The sequence below is a fragment of the Bombus pyrosoma genome, linkage group LG6 (assembly GCF_014825855.1).
Source record: "Bombus pyrosoma isolate SC7728 linkage group LG6, ASM1482585v1, whole genome shotgun sequence".
NCBI classification, from domain to species: domain Eukaryota; kingdom Metazoa; phylum Arthropoda; class Insecta; order Hymenoptera; family Apidae; genus Bombus; species Bombus pyrosoma.
The window spans coordinates 14,192,396-14,212,446 of record NC_057775.1 but is presented as its reverse complement, the minus strand read 5'-3'; the positions used below and the strand labels follow the sequence as shown (position 1 = coordinate 14,212,446).

The window sequence follows — 20,051 nt, the reverse complement described above, 5'->3', positions numbered from 1 at the left end:
GGCCGATCCAGCTAGCTCTCCGTTACCATTCCCAAAAGTAAGCTCTGATACAGAGCCTGAAAAAAGCGGGATTTTAGGATGACTTTGATGCAAGCTCTTGTGAATAAATAATCGATTAGGAACAAGGGACGTTGCGTGTTGTAGTTTTGGAAGTTTTGGTGGAATTTAGAATGAAGTTGGGATAATTTGGAGTTTTTAAGTAATTTGTGTATTTTATGAATAGATTGGCTGGGGAAGAGGAAGATCACATGTATTATATGCTTCAAACGATGTCTAAAATTAAGTGCTACATTACTAGTATATATTTTACGTGTAATTTTTAAGTAGAGATAGGTAGCGTAAATAGTTGTGTAAATGAAACGTATTTTCTCAATAATTTAAAAATTGTCTGGAATCTGAAGCATAACTACACCTAAAAAATATCTTCTTCGTTCGAGAGCAACAGTTGGAGACAGAGAGGATTGATCCACGCTATTTGCATAATCTTCAAGAAACGTCACGTAAAGTTACTACCAATAAACAATATTTATATATTTACGCCCAAGGTGTTTCACTATCACATCATGACAATAACAGATCAGAAACTCAACGTTCATCATAAATTACCAAACAGCCACAGAAACGTACGAACCAACCGACTTATTTCCTGGATGCCCGCGCGAACTTTTAGTTCGTTGCCCCCGTGTTGGATCTCGCGGAGGAACAGCAAACAGAAAGGATCCATGAGGTGGACCCGTCACAGTGGCGGCACAACGACGGTTACAGCGTCCACGGTGAATAATTTAGGGACGCAATTAAAAGGAACGAGCCGCGCACCTACGACATTAACGTTCATTAATAAACCACGAATGGATGAGCGAAGAAGCGAGAAGTGGTTGGTTGGCAGCAGCCGTGAGAGCGTGAAAGAGAGAGAGAGAGAGAGAGAGAGAGAGAAAAAGAGAGGAGATTGGTGGTGTGGTGGTATCGCTAGAGCAAGCCGGCGTTTTCAATTAAAATGCCGACATCACCGCATTGCAGCAGTCGGCGTCGGCGTCGGCGTCGGCGTCGGCGTCGCGCGCGTTATGTGCACAACGTGCCGGCCCACGCGAACTAACGTCGCCACGCGTTTATCCGCTTTTCCGTCTTCATCGCCGCGTCCTTTTTAGCAGCGCCAACCATCATCACCAGCGTTGGTTCTCCGTCAACCCTCCAATACCGATGCCATATCCAAAGCCAGAGCCACTGTTCCCCTGCCGCTTTTTATTACCAGCCTCAAATATTGTCCACGTTCTCTCTACCTGTCCTTTTTTTTTTTTCATTGGTGACCCGTGCGACGTGAGATTCTCCTCTGCTTTGCTCTCTTCCTTTATACTCTGCAACTTGTTCTTTGTCTTTACTCGTTTGGTTTCGCTTTTGATTTTGGGGAGAAAGATGTTGTTTGTGGAATGTCCAGGGTAAGGTAGGTCACAGTTTGTCAATTGTAAGGAATTTGCTAACGGGTGCAATGGAGTTTAGACAAATTTTGGATGCGGTTGATGTTCTTGAACGATTGGATGGGTTTAGAAAATTTGGTTCCGGTTATACGTGCTTTTTTTCCTCGGCTGACTTTTGATTGACTGAGAGTGGTTAGTCGACAGCCGAAGCCTTCTCATGGAAATTGCAGCAGATGAATTCGAATATTTTTCATTTTTCACGAGAATAAACATCATATCCAATCATCGAGATTGGTGTGAAACTTGAAGACAGATATATCGACACTGTCATCTGCGAACAACCGTTTGAGCATTGATATCATTTTTTCCACGCGATTTCATAAATATAACACACTCGGTTCCATTTGATCCGAAAAATAACGCTCGCGGGAGTCCCGGCTTTCCACATGGGGATCGAAATTCACGCGTTAGCCTCCAATTCGCTATTCTTTAATTCTTTTACCCTAAATAAATCGCTACTCACGTGTTATACATGCTATGCTAGACCACGTGGGCACTAGCAAAATGATTGTCGCTTTAGTAGCTATTTATGATGTTGGTGCTGTCTGTAGCTTCAATGTCTCGATATAATAACGCTATATGTAACTATTAAAGCGAAAGTTTTGTCGCTAATGCGCGCGTGGCCTTGGAATCGATGCTAGAAGAACAAAAATTATGACAAAGTGGGAAATATTCGAAATTACCCATTAGGTTCAGTAGTCTACAAATTGGAATTATAAAAACTCAAAATGTCAAAGATTCGAATATCGTTCAAAATACGCTTGGGAAGAAAACAGGACTACACCATAGAGTAATGCAATTGAATAGGCTCAAATGAACGCGTCGTTTCTTCTACCACATTCTTCAATTTCAAAACTAACTTTCTCACATGATTGGTGATACGGTACTTTTGAACTAAATCTCGATAAAACTGAGCGAAAGACATACAGGCTATATTCATAGGGTCGTCTGATTCAAACGGAATCTACGTTGCAAACCGGGGTCCGGTCCCGTGGGACGATCGTGAATCTATCAAAAGGTAATTCGCGCGATCTCGGGAGCATTAAACTAAATGAGAATGCACTGTCGAAGTGGGCTTGCACGATCGGAATTCTCGCGTGGTCCTTGCCTTTGGTGATAAAAGTTTAATCGAGTCGAGGCATCGTCGCCGCGAATATCGAGTCGTTGCAGATTCTACATTGCATTACGCCGATCTCGTCATTCCTTTCCATTTCTCCATCAACTTTCACGAGACCGTGTAGTCCAGCAAAGGTCGGCATATGTGCGACTAGAATTTTAAAATTTCTATTTATCCGGTTTTGTTCCTAAAATTTGCTTAAATATCAGCCATCTATTAGATACATTAATCACGATAGGATCTCAACTTTTACCAGTGCGATTGGAAAGGATTAAAGTACGAGCGAATATCAAAATACGAAGAAGTGAAATCAAGTATGAGGCATATTCGCGTAGATTAGCAAATTTGCGGCACGAAAAGTTCCGAACGCAAGTTTGCCGACGTCACGTCGTTAAATTTTTTGGCGGGCGAAGAAGGATTTCGGTTCGATCGTTGGGAATGTGCCGCGGCTCTGCACTCGTCGTTACGAGATTTTATACCGAAACTTTGAATTTATTTCGGTGAAACGGCGCAAGTTGGCAAAGATGAGGGATATTCTCGTAGACGAAAGAGGATTGGGTGTGAAATTAGACCGATTCCAAGTTGGAACTTTCGATTAGGGATTTTAAGAGTGGCGCGAACGATGAGAGGTAAATGAATCGTGGTTTTAAGCAAGTTCGTACTGTCACTAAAGATAAATTTTACAGCTATGTGCAGATGGCCATAGCGCATTTTATGGAGGGCTGTTTTCACCGTTTCTTCGTGTCGATTTGATCGAAGAAATAAAAAGCAGAAAAATCTCATTGTTTTATTACTATTTAGCAAAATTTGACTAGAAAAGCTCCGAATAGAATAGCATAGAATATCGAACTGTTCGAACTACTTCGTATCAATCGTTTCAATACTACTTCATTGTCAATTAAAGACAAACAAATATTGATTTTTTGAAACCATAACGAGACGAACGTAAATTCATTAATTTAGACGAGAGACAGACGCAAAATAAAATCTGCGCGCGTTTGTCAAAATTCCCCATTTTTCCCCGTCATTTTATCTCGTAAGAAGAGCTGCCTATGCTTTCATGGAATTTTCCATTACTTTCGCGAACACTGTGTACAAAACGCGAGTCTGGGGTCTCGCCGTCTAATAGAAACACGCTTTTAAACACGCCACATACCGTCAACGTGTATTTCGTGTGCGCTTGTCAAAAAAATTTGCCATCCATTTCCATCGTCCTCTCTCTCTCTCTCTCTCTCTCTCTCTCTCTCTCTCTCTCTCTCACGTCGGCGCCTATTCTTCTTCCATTGTCCCAACGTTTGTTGTACGCGAGAGCGCTCTCTTTGCTTACGATTCCTGTTTTACTGAAAATAGAATGGTTCCGTTCCGCGAATCGACATCGCACGGAAAGTTTCGATCAAACGATGATGACGATTTCCCAGCAGAGGGTACATTTTACGGAATCAGCATCGCGATAGTCTGCTTAATTTACGCGCGGAGATCGCTTTTTGCTAATTAGGTAATCACTGTCTAGGCGTAATCTCTGGATGAAGGTTCGAGATGTAGGGAATATCAATGAGGATTCACGTAGACTGCATATTGTCTAAAAGTACGAACAGACGTTTAATCAGCATTTGACGACTTTGTCGTGAATTCAGTTTAAACGCGAAGATCATTTGGTAATTTAAAATATTCTTGTAAGCAGATTATATGACAGAAGTATCTTTACGTAGAATTTGTAAATATCATCATGAACTCAATTTGAGGAATGAAAGCTGTGTGGGAATTTTCAGGCTATAAAATATTCTTAGACAGCTGATTATGGAAGTATCGTCATTATAAATGCAACGAATAAAGTTCAAAATTAAATACTACTCTCAAATGGTATTTCATGTTTAATATAAAATGTATATATTAACCATTCTCGAGATGATAATCATTAATATCGAACATATTAAAATATTGGTGCGAGGAAATTTTTCTATAAAATAAAATCTTTAAAAGCTCTTATCGATCCACATTCGCGTGTTTCCGGGTGGTTCAAACAAAAGTTGAGTGTTGTGTTGGCTCGTGTCAAGGAATCTTTGTTCTCCTATAAGACGACGTCCTTTGCCGACGATTTAAAAGGTTCAAAGATTAGGCCAAGCGTATCCTGCAAATATTTGTCCCAGTACTTGACACCGATCCTAAAGCTGTCTTTGAGAAGCACAAACTATACAGGCAATAGCTTGTCAAGTTTGGTTTTTAGTTTACCTTTTACTAAGGTTCGCTCGCTCCTATCCCACTCATTGTTTTTCTCGCCAGGGCGCGATATTTTTGTACTTTCCGTGCAAAATGAAACACGCGACAACGTTAACATCGTTATAGATACGTAGCTACTTTTGGCTTGTCTTCCTTTGGCAAAAAATACTCAAATAGCACGGGATTGATTTTCAATTACCAAACGAGCAGGTGCCACCTTGTACTTTTCATCTTTCTACAGAAACAATCTGTGTGGAAAATTCGCGAATTTCAAATGGGAAGGTTTAGAAGTCGTTCAAAGAACATTTTTGGCCGATCGAAGGCCATTTGACATTAGATTATTGCATACTTGCACGTAGAAAACGTTCAAATACATCAGTAATCGCCATAGTTATCGTTATTCGAAGCACAGTGCTCCGGAAATTATCAAACCAACTTTAATACTTCGAAATGGTAACACTACCAATCGCGGAATACGAAATCTCAGTAAAACGATCCATTAAATATCCCCGGAATATTTCTCGACACAAAAGAGGAACACGATACCATCTGAATCCAGATATAGAAATAAAAGCGACGTTACATCACCAATTATCGAATACAAAACTTCATGAAGAAGAAGAAACCTTCAAAAATTCTTACCGAATCCGTTCTTCGAAACACTCCGTGTAAAATAAGATGAAAAAAGAAGCGCGAGGAAACTTAACAGAAAATCAGAAAGAAACCCGTTCAAATGTTTGAAACTAACGCTGCAAGCGATTCGGCAAAGTATTCAAAAGGGTAGCGACCATTAACAGGCTCGAAGGCGAGAGAACAGGCTGCGTTGGCGTATGCACACTGCACACTACTGCACGCTGCACACTACTGCACGCTAGTGTATAGCCTCGAACGGCTTGGTTCGCATCTACGGTTCCACCATAAACCACCCCCACGACTTGACACTCCAGGCACGTAGTATAATTCTTTGCGCTTCCGTCCCGCCGCGTCCTTCACCCGGAGGATGCACGATCTCTCCGGGTCCGCAATATAACCAGAGGCACAGCCAGCAACACCATACCTAGCCATCCTCGTGATCACCGACACCCTCCAGACCGAGCGTTAAGGTTCTCGGTTTATCCTCTCGCGTTTTCCTCATCCGCCTGAAAGGCGACACACTGCACTGCGCTTTCTCTCGCGAATACCGCGTTTATCGCGTGTGATTTAGGGTTAGTGACCAGTTTCGACGATCTTTTTGAGATTGGTGTAACGACATAGTTTATTGTGGGAACGTTACTTGGCGAAGGCTAATGAATTATTTCTCAAAATATGGGGACGATAAGGGAACAGCGATTGGCTGGATTCTTTCGTAACAGAGTATAGATTGCGGTTTGGTTTTAATTCGAAATGGGGTTTTCTTCTGAGCGATGCGTGGTATCGTTGGGTCGTAGATATGATATTGTTTAGAAGGTGTGCATATAGCATCTCTTTTTATAAAAATATATAGCGATTACGGTAAAGCTTAAAGAAAATTTATGTTACCGTGTGACGGTATATTTATCTTTAACGAATCAAGAAGTAGCAGTATCTGTTGCTTAAAACAGGATATGCCTAACAAATTCTAAACTCTCACTGTACTCCAAAAATTAGAAGAAAAAGAAATCACCGAAACCCATGGAAAACCGGAAGCTTGCGTAACTCTTCATCTTCCTTCATCTCATTCCTCCCTCGTATTTGTCTTTTCAATCTCAGAATTAAACGACCCCGTTAATTCCAACCTCCGAGAATCATCCTCCATGAAACTGGCGCAAAACGAACACGGAAAGGAAAAAAGAAAGGGAAAAGCCGGCAAATATCAGCCGGACGAAATCCGAGAATAAACGCAGGGGAGGGAGAATCGATCGGGCCGGAAATACCGAACGGACGGTTTAAGGATGAAAACGGGTGCGGGTTGGTCCGTGCGCGCGAGAGAGAGAGGCCTTCGAACGAACCAGAGCGAAACGCGGTTACAGAAGTAGAACGAAGGACATGCATATCGAGTAAGGGACGAGGAGAGTGTCAAGGGTGGAGACGGATGAAGGAAGTAGAGGGCGGCAGAGGGTGAGTGAGAGCAGAAAGGCGGCGATTCGAAGGCTGACGTTGTGGGGGTTGGAAAACGGGTCGTCGAGGGACGGCAGGACGTGAAATGGAAGAAGCCCCGAGGACGACGGCGCGGCGTGCCACCTCGTCGCCTCTCTAATGCAACATGACGCGATACGAGCGGACTTATGGTTCAGCCGGGGGCTGAGAAACGAGAGAAAAAGACGGCCTCGACGGTTCACCCGCCCGTTACCACCCTCGTTGCTGTCCCTGCGAATCGTTCACCAATCATGAAGCACCTCAAGCCGTGCCGATAATAAACCAGCCGCAACCAACGCGCATAATTCAGAATATCGCCGCGGTTTATGTTAGCCGTGCGTCGGCTTCTCAAGTTTTTCTCATCTGGGTCAAAGGTAACTTGACGCGGACAAAGTATCGAGCAGAAAGCTGGATTGTTGGTCCTTTGGTCGCCACCAGAGAGAAAGAGAGAGAGAGAGAGCGAACAAATTTAGGGTGTCGTTGAGGGTGTAAGCGAATGATGGAAAAATCTGAATTTTTAAAAGGTTGCCGCGAATGGGGTTCTGGTCTTCTGTGATTTTCGATTATGTAATAATAGGTCGCAAGAGCGTGAAAATTGTATAAGAAGGAAGTGGGAAGAGGGAGAGCGGTGATTATTTACGCAAAGATAGATTAAAAGAGTAGAACAGAAATCAGTTTTTGAATGAAGTTATGTGGTTAAGATATCAGGAATGTCGATCAAGAATGTGAGGACAGAACAGGTCGATTTAATTTCGCGCGGTAATGTTAAATCGTGATATTCTTCGGCCCGATGATGTCGAGCACGTCGATATTGCCGGGCTCTAATTTCTAATCTCATTATCTGGTAATGTTATTACCGAAGCTAGATGCGTTCGAGTTTCCTCAAATATTGATCCTGGGGGACGCGGCGTTCAAACTCGTATTTCGATATCGAAATACAGGGATTGGGTTCGAGCTACTTGTTAGCGTAGAATGTTACAGGTTGTTCTCACGTAGAAGGCCCGATAGATTTTGCAGCAGAGATTGGTTAAGAAACATATGATAAAGCATCAGAAAATTTGAACCATAAATTTACAATATAAATAACTCCATTAGACATAGATCAAAATGATAGATCAAAACATATACATGTATTTCAAATCTACAATTCTGTGACAGATATTCCAGTTTCTCTATTTCGCGAGAAGGATCTTCCCTGCTTCTCTGTTCAATTTTAAATTCATATAAATTCTACAGGATGGTTCGAAAAATTCCTGATTCGCATTAAACTATTTCACAGTACTTTATATACTCCATAAATCAAGCCACGTATTTATAGCCAACGTCTAGGAGCAATAAAAGATTTCATTCATTTACTACATATTTATATCATTTTTTTATTTGCAACTATATCATTTTCAACATGAATTTCCGAATTACAAAACCTAATAATCACTATTACTTCCAACTTGATTTTCTTTATCTTCACTCTATACGCGTTTACAACAAGGAAATTTCCCAAAAACCACAATCGTGTATGTCCCTTGACCCAATTACGGCAAATTCAGACCTCCAATTTGACTAATCACCCTCCTCGCCGCGAACCGTATTCGCTTACATCGAATCAAGCCACGGGGTTAAGCACAATCCCATGGAGCGTTGAACGCCGCCAATCTTCGTGAATAAAACATTCACCGGCCATTAAATATCCAGACTCGCTTCCGTTCAAATAGGTCTTTAATCTGAATTTTTATTCGTTACCGCGAATCCGTACAGATTGGAAGGACGAATCTGTCATGTTCGGTAGGGCAGGATAGGAAAACAGGATAGAAGTCGTAGACGATAGAGGAAGGTGCGATTTCGCCTCGAAGCTGTTGACTTTCCTTAGGGTTGGTGGTAGCTCCGGGCCTCTCGGTGAGAAAAGACTCCGTCTATTCTCCTGTAACCGAACAACTTCGTTTGAAAGATACAGTGGCTCGTGAAAGTATCTAAACATTTATAGAAACTTTTCATATATAAATATATTATATAAAATATTCCATTGGCACTATTGACTTTTTACCACTAACATTCATTAACTAAGGGTCTAACTCAGGAACTGACTAATGAAATGGAATCCATATGAAGATCCCATCAAATATTATAACGCTTCTTATACGTTTAAAATCACTGTTTATGCTATATACTAATATTTTATTGGACATATATTTCTAATAAATACTTGTAACTTTTCGGATTACTATGCGTTTTCGGATTGGTTTCGAATTTTATCCATATGATCACCATAGTTAACTTTCATTACAGTTATCGGTTTCTTGAAAATTTTCTTCAGCACGTGCCCGAATATTTCTACGAGTTACTTTAGGTGGTTTGCCAGAACAGGATTTGAAAACGCAGATACGACAAGGGAGTGTTTCACGTGTAGGTGGATAGGATAAGACGTGGGTATCAGAGGGTGGGTGGTTCCGAGCCCCAGATACCAGCGTGGTGGAAGCTCGCTACTGGCTGCCGGCTGACACAAATCTCCGCGGAAAAAAACGATTCTTCTGGTCGGCCCGACCTATTCTGGACGCGGTCTTCTCGCCTGTAATTTCGAGGGACTCGAAGGACTAATATCTCACCCTCGTTCCCCCGTGCAGGATGTTCTCTCTTGCTCTGGCTGACCTTAGAGCTCCTCCGTGTTTTGGCTATCGCTGATACGAGGTCCTTGGAAGGCGTTCGAAAGACGAACGTACAGTGCTTTCAGGTTTTTAGGTGTTTATGAATGTCTATGGGCGCTTGCGAGAAATTTTACTGCAAGCTCAATCGGTGGAGATATTTGTAAAATATTTTATATGCAGAGGAGTACCTTTTTCTTGGGGTTTAATCGAAACTGATTCGACATATTACGAATTATGACGAGGTAAAGGGATTACTTATCTATATGTTGTTTGATCGTGATGCTACAAAAAGACGACAGCAAGCACTGAACTGCAACAAATTGGTAAAAGAGATACAATCGTGTTAAGTAGTTACAATGGATGTTTCGAGAGAGGATCGAGATCAATAAGTCTCTTGTGATAAAGTTCCTAGTAAACAATAACGATTAGGATTTTCTAAACGGAAAGAACAGTACGGGGGCTGATTGAATCTTCTTCGTCAAGTATAGAACGAAGAAAGGCGACAGAAAGAAAATGCGATACGAACGGATTAAATATAATTTGCCAGGAGGTTTGTTGCCAATTAACATAACGGTAGTTTAAAGTTAATAAAAACCCATCACATATAAACTGCGTTAATGAATAGAAATTTCGAGAACTGATATAGCTTCATCCTTCCGGAAAGTTTATGCTTCATCTTACTTACGTATTATCAGCCGAAAAGCTACTTACCAAAATGATCTCATCCAGGGTTACCGCAACATCGTTCCTAATCACTTAACCCGCGGAGACTAGTGGCGAGTCTGAGGAAGATACTGATCAGGTTATCCAATCTACAAAGTCGTTTGTGCAGGAAATCCGCCAATTATTTCGTTCGTACGGCGTATTTAGAATTCTAACCTAACAGACCGTTCGAAACTTCGATACCGTTCGACGGTCACAGAATCCATCGATGCCGCCCCGTAGCTGCAGAATCGATAAGTTGCCTGCGTCCTCGTTCGTTATGCACCTTCGAGATTATCGGTGTATTCCTTTTGCCATTAACGGAACGAAGAAGAGAGAGAGAGAGAGAGAAAGGAAGAGGAAGAGGGAGGATCGATCGTCTCCGAGGCTTCTGTATGACCTGGGATCCGTAGTCCCGATAGCGTCGCTTATCGATTACCGTTAAGGGTGGTCGTTAAACAAGTTACCTACCTACTTCTCGAAGGTAACAGTGCTCCACGTTCAATCTTCCAAACAGGTATACCTCTTCATAAATCGATCACGTGCATCCTTACGAATCACGAATGATCACGTTTGTATAGTATCAAATTTGAGAAGTCTTTTCGGGTTTAATCTCGCGAGATGGAGCAAGGCATTTAAGTAAGTGAATAATTATAGACGGTGAGGTGGAAGAACTCGCGAGCGGAATCGCTGTAATTGTTGATTTAGAGTATGTGTAAGATGATAATATTATCATTGTATGTTAATTTTTGTAGAATGGTTTATGGGTTATGAGTAGGAGACACCTCCTATACTGGAGTTAGCCTTCATTTATTTTCAACATTAATCTTTCTATTAAGAATATTATACAAGATATCGAGCAGCGATTTCGGTGAAGCTTTATACAGGATACATAAGCGAATAATCGAGAACTAATCCGCTGTCTATTCTCAACATAGATAATCGATATTCTATAAAATATCTAACGGACTCAATCTGTCTCTCAGTGATAACTTCCTTCCTGTGCTAATGAAATTAAAACATCCATTAGAACCGCGACTACACATCGTCTTAAGTTCTTGGATTCAACTTTGTTCACACTGAGAAAGGAACTCGCACGATCTCCATCGTCATCGACAGTTACGTTCTTCCTCATTTTTGACAAGCGCCCGTTTTCCAAAATGTGCAATGTTCTTCGTTATCGAGTCTGCGTGTAGAAACTACACATCCATCGGATCTACAACCATTCACGTTATCAAAAGTAATCTACAGTGCACCTTCTCTTCTCAACCTTTAGGATTCAACCTTTTTCACACTAAAAATATCCCACGCCGCCTGCGTTGTCAACAATTGCATTGTGCCTGGTTTTTAACAAGCCCTCGTTCCACAAAACGCACAAGGTTCTCCATTCTTCAGCCGAAGTGCGGAAACCACGTGTACGCGCACCAGATTCGTCGATACGAGTGACACGGTGCGCGCTGCGTGAAGCGAGCCAAGACCATGGGTGAGTGAAACAGGACGAGGATGAAGAGAGGAGTGGAAGTAGAGTCCTCGAAGACGAGTAGTGGTTTTGCGACGAGCACTTGCAGGTAGTGCCGAGTTGAACATAGCCAGCCATTACCGCGCTACCTCTCGTGTAATGAAGGCGGCACCGGTGTCGACGACGAGGACGATGCAGCGAGCGTCGAGCGTAGGGCGCACACACCGGTGCAAAGTAACGCCGTGATCAATGCCGCAACGCTAATTAATTAACATTCCCTTGCGGAAGAGGTCTCTGGTAGACACACCTATACGCGAGAGAGGAAAGCGCCCTTTCTCCTCGTTCTGCCACGGCTACCGTTGCTCCCTCCCCTACCTCTAACCCCTTTTGCCCTCGTATGCCGTTTCTCTTGGACCGCATATACCCGTCTCTTTCACCCAAACGCGATCAGCCTACACAGAGGCGTTCTCTCGACTCTCGCCGCTCTGTGCTCCTACCATCTCTTTCCTGCTTTCGCTCGCTTTCCCTATCCTTCTCATTCCAGCAACTTTAACGCCAACGATCGTTACCGTACCGCGATAACGACGACGCCGACTACGGCTACCAGCCGCTAGAAATATTCCTGAGAGGATTATTTCGCGGCGAACCGAGAGGCGAGGTCTCGCTAAACGACGAGTCTATGCAACTGCGGGCTGGGGCAGAGTCATGGGGATTTGACGGAGTTAAGAGTTGGATGAGGAAGCAGAGAGATAGTACGTGTACGTTTTTTGGTGCAAAGAGCAATAAGTTTGGTTCTTGACGTCTCAAGATTGTTCAGTTATGTTTCTGTATGTGTGCGTGATCATTTTAGTTTGGCAGAATAATTAATAATTAGCTAAAAGGTAATTGGTGTGTTCGAGGAAGTACGCGTTTTTGAAGCGGAGAACGATGGTTTTGATTTTTGAAGTTTGGAAAGTTTTAGGAAGGTTTGGAAATGCAAGATTACAAGGTTTGTGCGAGGTTTCTCAGCGTTTTGTGAAAGGTGGAAATTAAATGATAACTTTGATTAATTATTAAGCTTTAGACGAAATTTGATTTGCAGATACAAGGCAAAGTTGTTGGAAAATTATGAATTACTCGAGTCTCGAGAGGACAATTGGTTTTGATTAGACCCTAGTCACTAATTCTCTATACGGCTAGTAGTATAACCAAACATGATGGTAACTTTAGAATTAGGTAAGGTACGGATCGATAAGTATTTTCGGAAAATCGTTAACGCGAACTAATCCTATGAAAATTCCATCCTTCTATCCTCAAAATAACAAACTGGAAATCTTAGTATGAATTTATGAAATGCGCTTCCCTTTTCTGAACGATAATATTGCGAAGCTTACTTCAGCTCCACGTTTGAAGAAATTATTACAAAACTGATTCGTGTAATTGCAAGAATGAAGATTGTTTCGCATAATCGGGTGAAACGAAATCGTTCCTGTTGATTTTAAATTCTTGTCAACGCAGTAAACGCGTTTTCTAAATTCTGGAATTTCCTTGGGGATGAAGTAATCGTTGATTTCTAATAAAAATTTATAAGAGTAAACCAGTCAGACCGATTATCGTTTCGCATCAAACTTCCCTCTTCCTATACCCGAGCGTATTAACACTTTCACCGTGATGAAAAAGAATGTTCCATTCCTCCTGTGATTTCAACTTGGATATAGGACATAAATTAGAAATCATGAAACTTTCGAAGTTATTCTTGCAACTATTCGTGCAGACTTTTTTCTAATGTAGAAATGCTGTCACCATATATACTAAGAAGCTATGTTAAAGATCTTTTATCGTCACTTACTACCATTACAATTCCCTTGTCGTTAAATCGTGGACGTTTATGCAAATTCGATTAAACAAATAAAACGTAAATAGTGATCTGTTTCGTGTTTCTTCTTCGGATATTTTATATATCTTAATTTTATATATATTTACATATATATTATTTTATGTACGAAAGTATCAGTACCGAAGAATCCTTTATTTTTCCAACGAAAACAGTCGCACGAAAAGACGGGAGAAGGTAGGGGATGGCAAAGAGAGGGTTTGCACCGTTGATCGTGCCTTTTCAAAAATGAATCCGTCTATTTGCTTAAAAGCGAGTCGGGCTCTGCCGGCTTTTTCATCCGTCGCCTGACTATTTCACGAGGCAATCCGCTTTCGCGCGAACCGATAGCGGCCCGTTCGCTTAGACAGGCTTGCTCCCTTCCGTGCTCGCTCTTCTCTCGTAGGATTAAATCGCGTCTCATCCTCCGGGATACCGGTCGATATCCAACTCTCTCGCCGATGGAAGAACGTTGACCAGGAGACGACGAAACTTGCCAAGATACACTTTCCACACGTATCCCGTGTACTGCGCGCGCATTCACGCCATCCATATCATTAGATCGTTAGGAGTTATAACGTATGTTAAAAAATCAGTAATTTTAAGATATTCCAGAAGAAATTAATAGCAAAGTGTTAAATAGTAAAGCTTTCTCATCAGAAAGGTCTTTGTTTTAGGTGATAAGATTTCGTTTCAACGCAATACTTGCTGTTTTCCTTCTCCTCTTCAAACTTGAAATGCACAAACTTGGGAACAATAGCTGCATTAGTAACATTACGTAGAATCCAACTACGATAACTGAATTTATCCAGCTAATGTGTTAATAAGAAAAATGTTACGATTTACGACAACTACATTATTTTTTTTTTCTAATAATTAGAAACGTTAGAGGATTATTGGTTAAATTCTGAAAGAAGCCAAATGTTCTTTCTGCTATCGCTCCTATCAAAACGACGGTATATATTTCCATATGTATCCATCTATGTTTGTAGTGGTATAGCACGGTGTGTTCCCCAAAGTAGGACAACGAAGAAGGATACTCGCCGCGAGCTAGATCGGCCAGAGGGAAAATGCAGCGGATTTTTCCATGCTACAGTCGCGCAAAAACTCACCGTCGTTTCCGTTTGCGATGAAATCTCGCGGAACCGTGGTACGGCCCTTGTATGCTTAACGGGTAAATTAAAACCGCGGCGATGTTTAATCGCGTTGCTGCTCCACCCTTTCGAATGAATCCAATTGCTGGTACTTGGCTATGCGATATAACGCAATTAATTAATTTGTATATTTACACCGGTTGATTCAGTGATGTGTAATTTATGATATATCGCTTCAGGACGCTGGCTCTGACTTCTGTAAAGCATGTATTGTTACGTTGAAAGCGACTCTACCTGCTCTTTGATCAGGTTTGTCATTTGTTGGGTGGTCTTTGAAAATAATGGCGAGCGTAAAAAGAAAATAAAGAAGCAGAATGTCAGAATTTGTATCTGTCTCTTTTTTACAATTTCGTATTCTTCTTACTGTTGAACTTTCCAGATATGCATTGTGCATACATTTCCATTCGTATGTATTAAGACATACATAAGAAGTAAGGTTATCCTCAGAGATCATTATAAAACTAGAATCATTATCTAATTTGAAACTCATCTAATGAAAAATCTCGAGTACTCCAATGATTAAAGTTATGAGTCTTATGAAAAATATAAATATAAATCTACCAAATCTTGGTACTCTGCGTTACCACTTTAAAATCACAACGACACAGCATTCCTAATTCTCAATCACGATCGCGGAGCAGGACGTTCGTGCGAAGATCACGCGAGGATCGTCTCTCTCGCGGCGCGAAGGAGTTTCAGAAAATCGATCGGGCCTCCATTCTCTCTACCGTGCGTTGCTCCGTGAACCGGTTTAAAGCAGTTCGACGCAGGGTGGTTTTACTAATTGGTGCTGAGCATCGATTACCGACCACCTTTCCCCTTCGCCCGTCTCCTGCCGTGTCGATGCACCGCGTTTCCTCGTTCCCCCTTCAATTTCTCTGCCATATTCGAAGACCTCGGCCGCCAATAATGCGGCCCTCAATTTCCTTGCCCCTTAGTCCTTCTTAGTGCAAAGTCCGTTCTTATCGATGGCATAACAACTATTGGGCTAACTCGTGCTCTCGTAGATAATTTCTCAACTTGTTAATAATAACAATCGAAAGGAGGATGGAATATCGCGAGTATCGTAGATGATTTTAGGAATAGTTTCGAATATTTGAATATTGTTACGTGTATGTAATCACGCGAAGTGGTTTGGAGAACAGGAGGAAAGACAATTTTTAGCCGATCGATCTCCTACAGTTACGTAATACGTGTCTTGTAGATGGCATTTCTGGGTTGGAAATAGGAGGATAGAGTACGTGGACAGGGGGTGATTCAATTGATTACACGGCTCGTCCGACAAACGAAAAATTTAGGATTCCGGTTACGTAAGTTGGCTGGCCAATGCTCTTGGCTTCTCGGGCCGACAGTCTGGATTTAGGGAAGCTTGGAAAGTCGCCGAATTTATGATCGACAAAGGGTTAATGTTGGCTTTAGCGTTACTTTATGTATCATGTTTGATGCAGATTTTAGCGATATTATAAACTTGCTTTCACAAGTATAACAGGAATCCCATTCATACTCTAAACTCACTGTCATTATCCACGATTTTAATTATTCACTGTTTTCCGAACGATCACTCTAAAAATCTTCTCCCAATCTCAACACCATATCCCACCGATAGAATCTCGGCGAATTCCAACAAATAAACCAACGAGGCGCTAAACGTTAACCGTTTCTTCCTGGCGTTGTATCTCAGAGTCTACTTCCATCCGAGAGTTTGCACACCGAGAAGGCATCGTCGAATAGGTTCGCCGAGCGACCAGGGCATAATTAGCCGGCACAATGGCGAAGAAGCCGGTAAACTCGTCATTAATCACAAGCTCGGTTTACACGAGAGCACCTTGGCCATCTTCCACCGCATATTAATTATGGTGTAGGCGTTGCTGTCTTTGTTCACTGGACGTACAACACTACGTCACTTTCTTCGAAAAATCAAATCTTCAACGTCCAAGTGAAAGATCGTGAGCAAACATCGATTTCTGGATCATCCGAGAGTATATCGAATTTCTTCGTATTATGAATCAGAAGATGCCGCGAGCCTACGCTGCTTCCTTAGAGCCTTTAGCGTTTAGACTGTGTTACTATCATCCTCTGACGACTGCAGACTCGATGGAAGGGTAAACTGTTCTAGTTTTGACGCCTGTCGCTTGCAGCGTGACAATGAGGCCGAGATGAACAGTGTTTTTTGTTTTCAGAACAGTGTTCTCGGGTAACTGGCATCGTAACAGTTTAAAGTCTGCCGTGTAGTTAAGTCGAACAGAAAAATAGAGGTGAGAATTTTCCGAGTTACATCGAGGAATTAGTCGAACATGGATAATTAAAATTTATTGAATATACCCCAGAGTCCTTTTAAAACATAATGTTAAACATTTTTCACGGTACGTAATTTCTGATCTAAATCATCTTCATTAAATATATACCTTTCATTGATTCTGTTTCCTATATCCAGTCAAATCCATCCCACCATGGTTACCGATAGTCAATCATATGGTATATCTAGTGTTAAGTCCTCATAGCCACTCATGTACCAACATACTTGCTGATCCAAACCATCTTCATCTAAACCACCCCTCTGCAATTTTATTTTCTCCATCCACTCAAATCCACCTAGTCGCTGTCACCGATGGTCCATCGTACAGCATTTACCTTTCCACTCATCACTTCCGTCGCGGTGCAAAGAACGCTTCCCGGATCAAAGTACCAAAACGTCAAACTTCGTTTGAGGCGTCTCGACGTATCCTCTCTTTGCGTGAGGCGATAGCGGGCAGAGGCGTGCAACCCCATCGGCGCACCCTTTCGTAGTAGCGCTCATCACTGGTACCTGTGATGGCCTCTGCGTCCCCATATCAGACACGTATGGGAGTAGACAGAATATACAGAGCACTAAATGCCGCTATCGGAAATCGATATCGGGGAGCCACAGGCAGCAGCCACTCTTCGTACCCCATTCCCTCCCTTCCTCCCTCCCTCTCTCACTCTTTCTCTCTCTCTCTCTCTCTCTCTCTCTTTCTCTGTACCTCTCTCTACCTCTCTCTATGTCCTATCGAAACCCTTCCTTCACTTTTTCTTCCACCTACCTCCGTTGCTCTAACCACCACTTCCTCTTTTTCTTTTCGTCGTCTCCCCTTTTTTCGATTCTTGCAATTTCATTAGATCCTGCCGTTGCTCCTGACGGTTCGCGCTCGTTCCTCGAGTCGGCTGGAATTTTTCAAAGGGTTGAAATCAGCCGGCGGTTCGGGGGAGAGTCGCTCGGTTTCATTCTCGTAACTCCATTCGAAATTCTTTGAGGATGCTTGTTGCGTACGGAAGTTGTCTTTCGAAACTTGCTTATAAAGTTTTGCAAGTAACGCTAGGACGATGCAGTGGCTATAAAAGATATCTGCACATACAGCACGTTATTTGCATTATTTTCCAATGAAGAATAATTTTCCGATTATTTTTATCAGATTCTACGTTTCATTTTCGTAGCATCAAGTTTTTGTTTAGATCCCACTTCTTTAAAGTAAACGTGTGAATACGCGTACAAACTTGAAGCGTAAAATCAACAGAATATATCCCCATAGAGGGAGAATTAAGGAGATTAACGATTAGTTAAAACAATGATACGTAATATGAATATTTATTTAAGACTAGACCTGCGTCAAGCTTTAATCTATTCAATGACACATATGCAGATGTTTGAAGTAGTATTCGTCAATACTATAGCGAACGAGAATTTTGCACTTTGTATCAAGTACTTTGAACAAATGTAGCAAGATTTTTAATTCAAGATCCATACATATGTTAAAGTAGATATTATAAAAACGACTGACGTTCAGATTTTATCGTTATCTTAGCAACATTTATCTTGTTTCTCTTTTTTCTGAGAATCTTTCATCAACGGAGAAAGAGAGACGAACGTTACCTGCACTTCGACCGAGCATATTGATCGAACGTTCGATAACGAGGAACGTTATCGTCGGAACACTCGGTTGGAGAACGCTCGTTCGATCACACCTCTGTGAAATATTATAATTGACGATATTGCTCGTGAACGAACGAGCAGGGAACGTTCTGGCGCGATAGGGGTGTTTTCGGGATGTTGGGTGTCATTTATGACGAATTGTAAGCTCGTTCGCCTAAATCGGTGTTCCTGTTACAGGGCCAAATATAACAGGGCTTCGTTGAAATTGATCGATATTACGCGGTACACGTAAATATTTTTTAAATAACGTTTTTTGTATTCGGAAACTTGCTACTGGTTGGCAAAATATGATCGATTTCATCGAAATAACTTCGAAATTGCTAAAAACTGAGGTATAAATCTAATATTTAATTACCGTTATTGGACTGAGGTAAATAAAGTATAGGTGTCTTTCCTTTTTAGTTTCGCTTTTGGTTACGAATATTTTCTTCAATTCTTCGACTGCGAATCCACGAATGATCTTAGAAATGTTATTTAGCCATTCCTATCGTAACGTACGATGTCCCTACGATTTTAAATAAGAGATAGTTACAACTACACTGTCTTCAAATAAATTTCCTGATTCGGATATGATATTCTTCTTAACGCCACTCGCCAGGTATTCTCCCGCTTGCTCTTTTAGAAATCCTAGAAATCCTTTAGAACACCATGCCAACTTGCTCATTTAGCAGAATCACGCGCGCGCGTTATCCGATAATTTGCTGCACGGTACTGGTAAACTACACCGATCAACGCACGCAATTATCCTCTGTGTCCGTCGTAAACGCTCATTTTCGCGTGTGCGTATGAAGAAGAGCTCGTCGGAGGTAAAGAGGAAAGGAGAACGCCGCGAAGGAAGGGTGCGCTGGCTGCACGAGAACGAAATTCGAGAAAGGTGGAAGAAGGGGGACGTTGGGCAGGGGATGAAAGCTGGAAATCACAGAGAAAATAGCAGACAGACGTTCTCTTGTTACATTAAACGACGTAACGCGATGTAACACGCTTTGAGACGCGGCCTGGCGAGCCACGCTTTTAATTCGTCGGCGATCGCACGCACTTTACGGGGTGAGTGCCTCGAGGAACTCGTCGTTGAGCGACTGCGCTGAGTTTCATCGCTTAACCCTTTCGCGTTTCTGCGCGACGTATGCGTATACGAGTTACACTCTCGTTTATAAATTACAGAATATGTACTTACTAATTTTAAATCAGATATGTCTGAATTTTTGTGCAACGTTTCTCAAAATAATGTTATTTGTCAGATATTTTTGATCTAATTCCAATATATTAATTATATTCTTGTAGTGAAATTAGCAACATTTATACATGTTATAGTGTGTTAAGTTAAATTGCCTCTTCGGAGCCACGAAAATCAGTCTCCTACCAGTCGTTCGACCGATTTGTCATTCTCGTGTCTGCT

At 41.8% G+C, this 20,051-nt stretch overlaps 1 protein-coding gene across 6 annotated transcripts in view; it reads left to right on the top strand.

The window, feature by feature from the left end:
* LOC122568746 (neurogenic protein mastermind) overlaps positions 1-20,051 on the top strand; it is a 247,455-nt gene that overhangs the window by 184,943 nt on the left and 42,461 nt on the right. The gene's annotated exons all lie outside the window — the stretch shown is intronic.